This window comes from Rhinopithecus bieti, unplaced genomic scaffold (genome assembly GCF_001698545.2).
Source record: "Rhinopithecus bieti isolate Rb0 unplaced genomic scaffold, ASM169854v2 scaffold_5626, whole genome shotgun sequence".
NCBI lineage: Eukaryota > Metazoa > Chordata > Mammalia > Primates > Cercopithecidae > Rhinopithecus > Rhinopithecus bieti.
This window is the reverse complement of record NW_016805666.1, coordinates 1,720,398-1,729,386: the sequence shown is the minus strand read 5'-3', so window position 1 is coordinate 1,729,386 and position 8,989 is coordinate 1,720,398.

Genomic DNA, 8,989 nt, shown 5'->3' with positions numbered 1-8,989 from the left:
TGCTTTGTAAGATAAACAGATGTATTAATTAGCACATACTTTAGGGTATGTTATATACTTAAATGGAGGAAAGCGAACAGAATATCATCTCACCAGAGGCAATAAAGATTTGAGCTCTGACCCTAGAAACAAAATGGCATCTTGTTTTCAGAAATGCCTAGCTGTGAGAACAATGAGTCAGGGGCTTAGAGGAATGATCTCTGGATTTATGTAACAAGAAGGCTCTTGTTCAAGTGGTATATAAGAACTAGACCACAGTCTTAGTAATGTGGGGAAAGCCTTTTAACATAGATCCATATGAAGAAATTCAGTAGTCATAGAGCTAAGACATTTTCAAAGGTCTTTAGTAACAAAATTGTACTAATGCCCAGGACTTAAGAATAAAAAGATTTAGACTGAGGGTGGAGGTGAGTTCCTTGGTGTGCATTGTATTATGCTAAGTGTTATTGAAATAATTTTTTTAAATGGCAGGTTCTCTACCCTGTAGGAGATGACATTTGAAGGGATCACATGGACACAATTATGGATTTAGTGCAGCATTTTTTTTATGACTAATTAGTGTTTTTTTGTTTTGTTTTGTTTTTTAACTGAAAGATCAAAAGAACTCTATTCCTTAGAAGGAAGGAAATGTGATTCTTCCTTTACTTGACCTTTTATGGCATTCATTCTTGCCCACCTTGGGTAGTTATTTTTGTGTAGGTCTTGACTTACTGGACTTCAAGAATGAGAAAAAGGACTATGTCTCATTTCTTTCTACTCCATCCCACACATAATGCTTCCCTAGTACACAGAGAATTCTCTGTATGTGTGTGCTGAATGAATAATCAAAGTCAGTAAGGAAGACATAGGGCTCCTTTGAGCCCAGAAATAATCTTCCCATATCACTTTAGACGAAACTGTGTGAACTTGGCAAGTCAATGCATCTCTCTGGGGCTTCCCAATAAAATGAAATGATGAAACGTTGGTAAAATATGGAATGGTAAGTTAGTTTCAACTTACATGCCTACTCAGTCAATTTCTCTGGACTCTAAGTCTGGATGCTCTTTTTGGCCGGATTGCACACTTCTGATATGAGGAGGCATGACCTTGCCTGGTGGAAAAGAAACAAGCATTTGGAAGCCTTGTGTCTATGTCCTGCTCATCTGTAGGTTGTTGTATCTACATCATCTTAGAGAATGAGGAAGGAAATGACTTGTGAAAGAACAACATTAACAGAATGCAAACATTGTGACAGTCTTCGCCTGACCTTTCATATAGGTATTTTCTTATCCTTTAGATGATTTCCTAAAAGAAAAGCCATGTTTATCCAGTGTTCAGGTGACACTGAGCAGAGTAGGCTGTGGTATACCCTGGATTTCCAAATGCAGGCTGATGGAACCTCATGCTTTGACTGATAAGAACCACCTAAAATGCTTGTTTTAGGTATGGCTTCCTGAGTCCCACCCTAAAATGAATGAATCAAAATCTTGAGAGTAGGGTTCAGGAGGAATATTTATGCTAAGAAAATTTTCCAAGATGATTCTGACATGAAGCCAAGATTGGAAAGCACTGTTTTTCATGACTGAATCATAGTCCAAAAGTATCTGAACAGGGTGAAACAAACAAGATGAAATGTCAGAGACAAATGTAAATCCCTTAACTTTACAATAACAAGAACTGGGAAATCCTAGGCTGGCAACAGCATGTGTAATACAACTGCAGCTTCAATATTTGGTTGCCTGTAAGCCCAGACTGAACCAACTCTGAGATACAGCTTACCAAAACAGCTGCAGCGGTGTCAGGCTGAAGGCATAGGAATACAATGCCGAACCAAAAGACAGCTCTCTTTTCTAGTCTGTACTTTCAGAAGACAGCTGGACTGTGTTCTTGATTTAGTCGGTAATTGTTATTTTTAGTAGCAATATAGAGTAGCAGTAGTAGTAATAATAATCTTTTATGCAGCACTTCATTATTTATAAGTTTATATTCAACATTTTGTCCACCCTAAATAAAAACTTCAGTTTAGCTGTGTTGATGCAATAGAGCCCATTGGTGAACACACTACTCAAATGTACATCTTTTATCCCCCAAGTCCCATGTCGTGTTTGGCAATGTGGAGAATTTACAGGCCAGTACAGTAAGATAGCTGAAAACCATGCCATCGGAGAAAACAGAATTCCTTACCCAGGAGACTTCATAAGGCCTTGCCTGTTGTCACCAAAGGCTTGGTGGGTTTCCACAGGGAAGAGAGGACAGACTTGTCACAGGAGGCCTCAGAGGACAGAGCCTGACCAATGGTAAAAGTTACAGGGAGACAGACGTTGGCCCACACCTCGACCCAAAATATTTCTTAATCATCAAAGTCCCCTAAAGATGATACAGACTGTCTATAGGCAGATTCTGGAGAACTATTTACTAGGAATGGATGGGGAAGAATTTGGGATGGCTGACTTCAGAGGTCTTAGAAGGGACCCTGAGTTGTGCAACCTGGGCCCATGCAACCTTCTGATGATTAGGGCTGCTGAAACAGCAGGGCTGAAGGCAGGAGTTGTGGGATAGAATGGCCTCAGGTGTGGGAAGCTGCCACTGTGCACCCAAGTGACTGAGAGCCTCACCCCTTTGCCCTGTGACCTGCACTGGAGAACCTCATACCTTAGCCTGAGCTAGCATATTGGGAGCAACCTGATCTCCTGTATGCTTTGGGGAACCGCAGCCTCTCTCCTTTTACATGTGTGTAGTGAGCCTTGATTTAGTCATACAATCACAGATTTCTAGAGCTTAGAGCCAACTTAAAGATCACTTAGAGAGAATTTGGCCCAACCTGGCCACATTATAGACAGCGAAACAGACAGTGAAATCTGTGACTTAAATCATAAACACCATTAAAAATTAGAGTTAGAGGCCAGGTGCAGTGGCTCACACCTGTAATCCCAGCACTTTGGGAGGCCCGAGGCGGGCGTATCACTTGAGGCCAGGAGTTTGTGACCAGCCTGGCCAGCATGGTGAAACCCCATCTCTATTAAAAATAAAAGGCATAGTCTGATGTGGTGGAAGATGCCTGTAATCCCAGCTACTTGTAGGAGGCTGAGGCATGAGAATTGCTTGAACCCAGGAGATGGAGGTTGCAGTGAACCGAGATCGTGTCACTGCACTCCAGCCTGGGCCATAGAGTGAGACTGTCTCAAAAACAAAACAAAACAAAACAAAACAAATAGAGTTAGAAGAGAACCTCAGGCCATGCCCCATCTGGTCGCACCCCTTCATTTTCCTGAGAAAAGGAGTGATTAACTAAGATCACTAAGTGAGAGATGGCATGGCCACGACTGTAGCCTAGCCCCTTGTCTCTCAGTGTGGTGTTCCCGCTGCTGACACGTTTCATCTCCTCTTTTCCACTGAGGACCTGTTCTTTCTGTCTCTTCCACTAGGGAAAATACCCTCTGCTTTGGGATGCAAGGATGCTGGAGCTGAGCTCACAGGGGGCCAAATCTGTCCCTCTATGCCACGGTGCCACCTTCTCTGTAAGCCTGGCCTCAGGAGGGTGTGCAACACTGCTGTAACTCGGGATGCAAAGACATTTCCAAGCACACAGTATAACATAGTTGTTTTATAAGCTGCAACTCACACTGCTAAATGAACACACTAAACATTATTCCAGGTAATTATACATGCTAATTCCTCCCTGAATCATTTTCATGTGTGTATTTGTGCGCTTGAGCCCAGAGTTAGTATTATGGGTGGAAAATAGAATTTAACTTTATAGTAGTGAATTTTTTAAAGAGGTGAGGAGATAAAACAGTGTTTAGCAATTTTCTTCTCCTTCTTTCCTCCCTCTCACTTTTGCTCTCTCCTTTCCTTTTTTCTCGTCTTCCTTCCTTTCCTCCTGAATTTTCCAACTCAGGGCTGCAAGTATTCGTCAGCTGAAGAATGAATGTCCACACTGTAAGAGCTTGTACATACAGCTGCAATGCAAGGATGCCTTACTCTGCCTTTCAGCTTTTTTGCTCATCTCAGAACACAACTTTCTTTGTGAAAGTCTATGCCCAAAGCCAGTGCAAAATCCCTCTTGAGTCTGACTAACACCCTCATGTGTTAGGAAATTCTTATCTCTGCAAGGCCTAGCATTTGTAGTAACAAATACCAGAGGTTACCAAATAACTTGTCCTGTCTATTTCAAAGTTCTTCTTCGTGATTGCTCACCGCTCTTTGAGAAATTTTCCTTTCTCCGCTGGAATTCTCCATTGAGTACTCTACCCCAAAGGTGAATTTTTCTAGTGAGGAAATGTGATCTTAAAAAAACCCATGACTCCGTTTGCCATTTTTAGAAGGCAAAACTTTATCAAACCAGAAGACCCAATCCACTAATATTTAATTGCCCCAGGAAGTGTCTCTCTGGGACAAAACTAATTTCCCCAAATGTACTTGAGAAAAAAAAATAGTTTGGAAACTAGTGATGTCACCTACTGAGAGATTGGAATGAATGCAAAGAGCAGGGACCACCTTGGGACAGAAGACCTGGGCTCGTCTTCCTTTTCCAGTCCTTCCGACATACTCTGCCAGGGCGGCCACTTTTAAGCCATGTGGCCTTGAGCAAGTGACTTAGCCTGTTTGCACCGCTGGGACATGGGGACAATACTACTACATACCTCATAAGTTTGTTTTAGTGAATAAATAATTTACTGGATCCAAAGCATAGTGAAAGAAGGGCTGAATTTTACTGTGTCTTCCCTGGTAACAGAAGAGCAGAAACATGGTTCTGGAGGCTGGATTCGGGCCATGCCCACATCAGACACTTGCAAAGAGCAAGGGCAGCAGAATGTTGGGACTGGCCAGACCTGCTCAAGGAGGGCTGGGAACAACAGGTGACTGAGGGTGCATCAGAAAGCTGGGATTTGCAATTCTCAAATGAAGAAGCAGAATTCACAGTGGGAAGTGGAGGGTTGGGTCAAACATTGCTTTGGAAGTTAAACCCTCTAACAAATTACCAGGATTGGAAAGAGTTTCAGCCTGAAAGATAGGAGATCACAACCTTGTCTCAGCATGGTAGGGACTTGTTATTTGATTGTGAACAGGTAATCTCCTCTTTCTAAGACTCAATTTCCCTGTTGCTTAATAAAAGGAGTGGGGTTGGATTGATAGATTTTTTCTTCTGACTCTGATATTCAGTGATTCCTGATTTGTGAACATTTGTTTCAGTGCTTAACAAAAAGAAGAAAGAGTATTCTGGATTATAATTTAAAAAAAGAAAGAAAGAAAATCCTTAAGATTTAATTGAACTGGTGAACTGTGCACCATTTCTAGAAATCCCTTGCAAATGTTTCATAACAGTAGCAGCTTGCTCACCCTTTATGGTATATTTGTAGAAAAGGAGGTACAGATTGTAAGCAGGAAGACACTTGAGATGTTGAATATCTTTGAATGTCTGATAAGAAAAGGAAAAATAGGGCATGACATTTGACGTTAATTTTATTCATTCAATAAACATATGTCAAGTGCATACTGTGAGCCTCTGCACCTGGTTCATGTGAATTCCACCAGATTTGGGTCTTCAAGAAGTCACAGTCTAGTGTAGGAGAAAGGCAAGTAGTTTTTAAAAATCTGTTTAACAAGACGTAATGAAATGAGGGCTGGAGAAAGAAGAGATTAATCCCAACTGTGGGATTAGGAAAGACTTCATACAGGGTGACATGTGAGCTGGTCCTTAAAATATGAGTAAGGCTTTGACAAACAGGGAATGGGGAAAGGGGGCATTCCAGGCTGAGAGAGTGATGTGAATAAAGGCTTGTAAGTGGGAAATTTGGGGTATTTTTAGGGCATGGAGGTAAGCCATGTCACAGAAACACAGAAGCCTGGGAAATCTCAGAGAAGCAACTAGAAGGGTAGAATTAGTTTGTTTTGATTTTTAGTTACTTTAATGGTAATGGATCTTCCTTATCATTTTTACTGGAGAATCTTACCCAATATTCATTTGAAGGACAAAGGGTTATGAAGTAGGTGCTTGGGAAGATGATGTCAATATTTAATCATCCAGCAAAGTGTGATCTGCAGATGGGGAGCATACAGTCGTATAGAAGTAACAATATTCTTGAGAAATAAATTTTGGTTTTCTTATTTTGACTTTTTATTAATAGTAAGAAATCTATTGTAGTTCTCAGAGTGACCTACTGGGGACTTGGTGAGCATCGTGAGGAACATAGGCAAGTCATTTTGTGTCTTCCAGGCCTTTCTAGAGGAGTGACTTGGGGTGGCTAAAGGTGGTTTCTAAAATGAAAATTCTGTAGACACATATTCAAAGCTAATATGGCCTTGTTCCAAATGGACTCTATAACCTTAGCCCCAATACTCTGACTGTTGGATGTCTTAGCTTCTTCCTCAGAAAATTGTGGCAATGCTACAGTGCCGAGTCACCCTGGGAGGCTGATGGTGGGGTGTGAGGCACACCAGAGCCGGCCTTGGGCTCACTGTATCCCTGCCCTCCTCATTCTCCGAGTAGTGATGCTACTATCTATATCATAGGCTTACACAATTATTAAATAATTACTAAATTATTAAACATGGATAATAAGACCCCAAGAATGTTAGTGATTATGTATGATTATTTAAACACTTAGCCTTGTTTGGAGCACTGAATAGACATATGCACAAAGTACATTCAATCCAAATACAACCAAGGCAGCTGGGTAAGGTGGCTCACGCCCGTGATCCCAGCGCTTTGGGAGGTCGAGGCGGGCAGATCACCTGAGGTCAGGAGGTCGAGACCAGCCTGGCCAAAATGGCGAAACTCCGTCTCTACTAAAAATACAAAATTAGCTGGGCATGGTCGTACGCACTTGTAATCCCAGCTATTCTAGAGGCTGAGGCAGGAGAATTGCTTGAATCTAGGAGGTGAGGTTGCAGTGAGCCAATATCACGCCACTGCACTCCAGTCTGGGTGACAGAGCAAGACTTTGTCTCAAAACAAACAAACAAATAAAAAAATACAACCAAGGCACTAGCCAGCTCACACATATTTAGCACAAAATTTACCTGTAGGGCAACAATCAGAGAAACATAGGAAAGTGAACACTAATGAAATGTTGGAAGGATGATAAGGCTTTTTCTGAAGAACATTTTAGAGGGTAAAAAAATGTAAGTTACAAAAACACCCTTCCCAGGTCTAGTTTAACACAAATCACTGAAATCTCAGGGTTGGAAGATATCTTGAAAATTGTCCTCTCCATGCAGAGGTTGAGCATCCTTGGCACAGAGCCCCGGTCCTCCAAGAGCTCCAGTCTCCCTCACAGATTTGAAAGGTTCCTTCTTGGGTGGAGCCACAATCTGCCTCCCTCAACTTTTGGAATCTTAGAAATTCAGAAATGGGGCCAGACGCGGTGGCTCACGCCTGTAATCCAGCACTTCGGGAGGCTGAGGCGGGTGGATCACAAGGTCAGGAGATCGAGAGCCCATCTCTACTAAAAATACAAAAAATTAACTGGGTGTGGTGGCATGCACCTGTAGTACCAGCTACTCGGGAGGCTGAGGCAGGAGATTCGCTTGAACCTAGGAGGCAGAGGTTGCTGTGACCCGAGATCACACCACTGCACTCCAGCCTGGTGACACAGTGGGACTCCGTCTCAAATTAAAAAAAATAAATAAATACATTCAGAAATGGGGCCAGGTGTGGTGACTCACACCTGTAATCCCAGCACTTTGGGAGGCCAAGGCAGGCGGATCACCTGAGCTCAGGAATTCAAGACCAGCCTGGGCAACATGGTAAAACCCTGACTCTACAAAAAAAATACAAAAATTAGCTGGGCGTGGTGGCTTGTGCCTGCAGTTCCAGCCACTCAGGAGGCTGTGGCAGGAGGATTGATTGCTTGAGCCTAGTAAGTGGAGTTGCAGTGAGCAGAGATCGCACCACGGCACTCCAGCCTGGGTGACAGAGCAAGACCCTGTATTACATAAATAAATAAACAAATAAATAATTTAGAAATGGTAGAGCCCTTAAAGTTTATCTAAGCCCACCCCACAGAGTACAGAAATACCTTTTATAACCCGATCATGGGGCTTAGGGTCTCCTGGCCTCTACCTTGATATTTTCCCTGATGAGTTCCTCAGCTCTCCAAGGGAAAGCCTTTGCTATTATTGAGCAGGTCTAGTTGCTAGAAAAGATGTCCCTAGTTCTTTGTCAAGGTCCTTGTTCTTTGCCACTAACTGGCTCGATAGCTTTAGGCCCAATGAACTGACCTTTTGGCATCTTAACTTCACAGAGCGAGACTCATCCACCTTTGATCTGACCACCCTTCAGATACATAGAAACCCAGGATTATCTTTTTTTCCAGTTAATTGTTCACAGTTCCTGCAGGTATTTCTCATTTTACCCCTTTCCCCAAACCCTTCCTGCTTCTGAGTCTCCGTTTTCAACCTCTGGCTCAAATGTCTCTCCCCCGACATCTTCCTTTTTGAATCCTACCATCCATAGAAACCTGAGTGGCATGTCGCTTTTCCAAGACACCCTTCCTGACCCCCATTAGAAATGACGACCTCTTTATTCAGACTCTGGGTGTGCTCTACCATTTACCCTCACCATTTTCTGCTTTGCTTACGTATCTATGGTCATATATAGAAAGGAAATTTCATACTTTCTTCTCATTAGCCTACATTTTGGGGGGCACTGAAGTTATTCACTTTCAACTTGAAGAGTATATTACATTCGGGCTGAGCGCGGTGGCTCACGCCTGTAATCCCAGCACTTTGGGAGGCCAAGGCAGGCAGATCACCTGAGGCACCTGAGGTCAGGAGTTTAAGACCAGTCCGGCCAACATGGCAACATCCTGTCTCTACTAAAAAAATACAAAAATTAGCTGGGCATAGTGGCAGGTGCCTGTAATCCCAGCTACTTGGGAGGCTGAGGCAGGGAGAATTGCTTGAACCCGGGAAGCAGAGTTGCAGTGAACCGAGTTTGCACCACTGCACTCCAGTCTGGGGGACACAGTGAGACTCTGTCTCAAAAAAAAAAAAATATATATATATA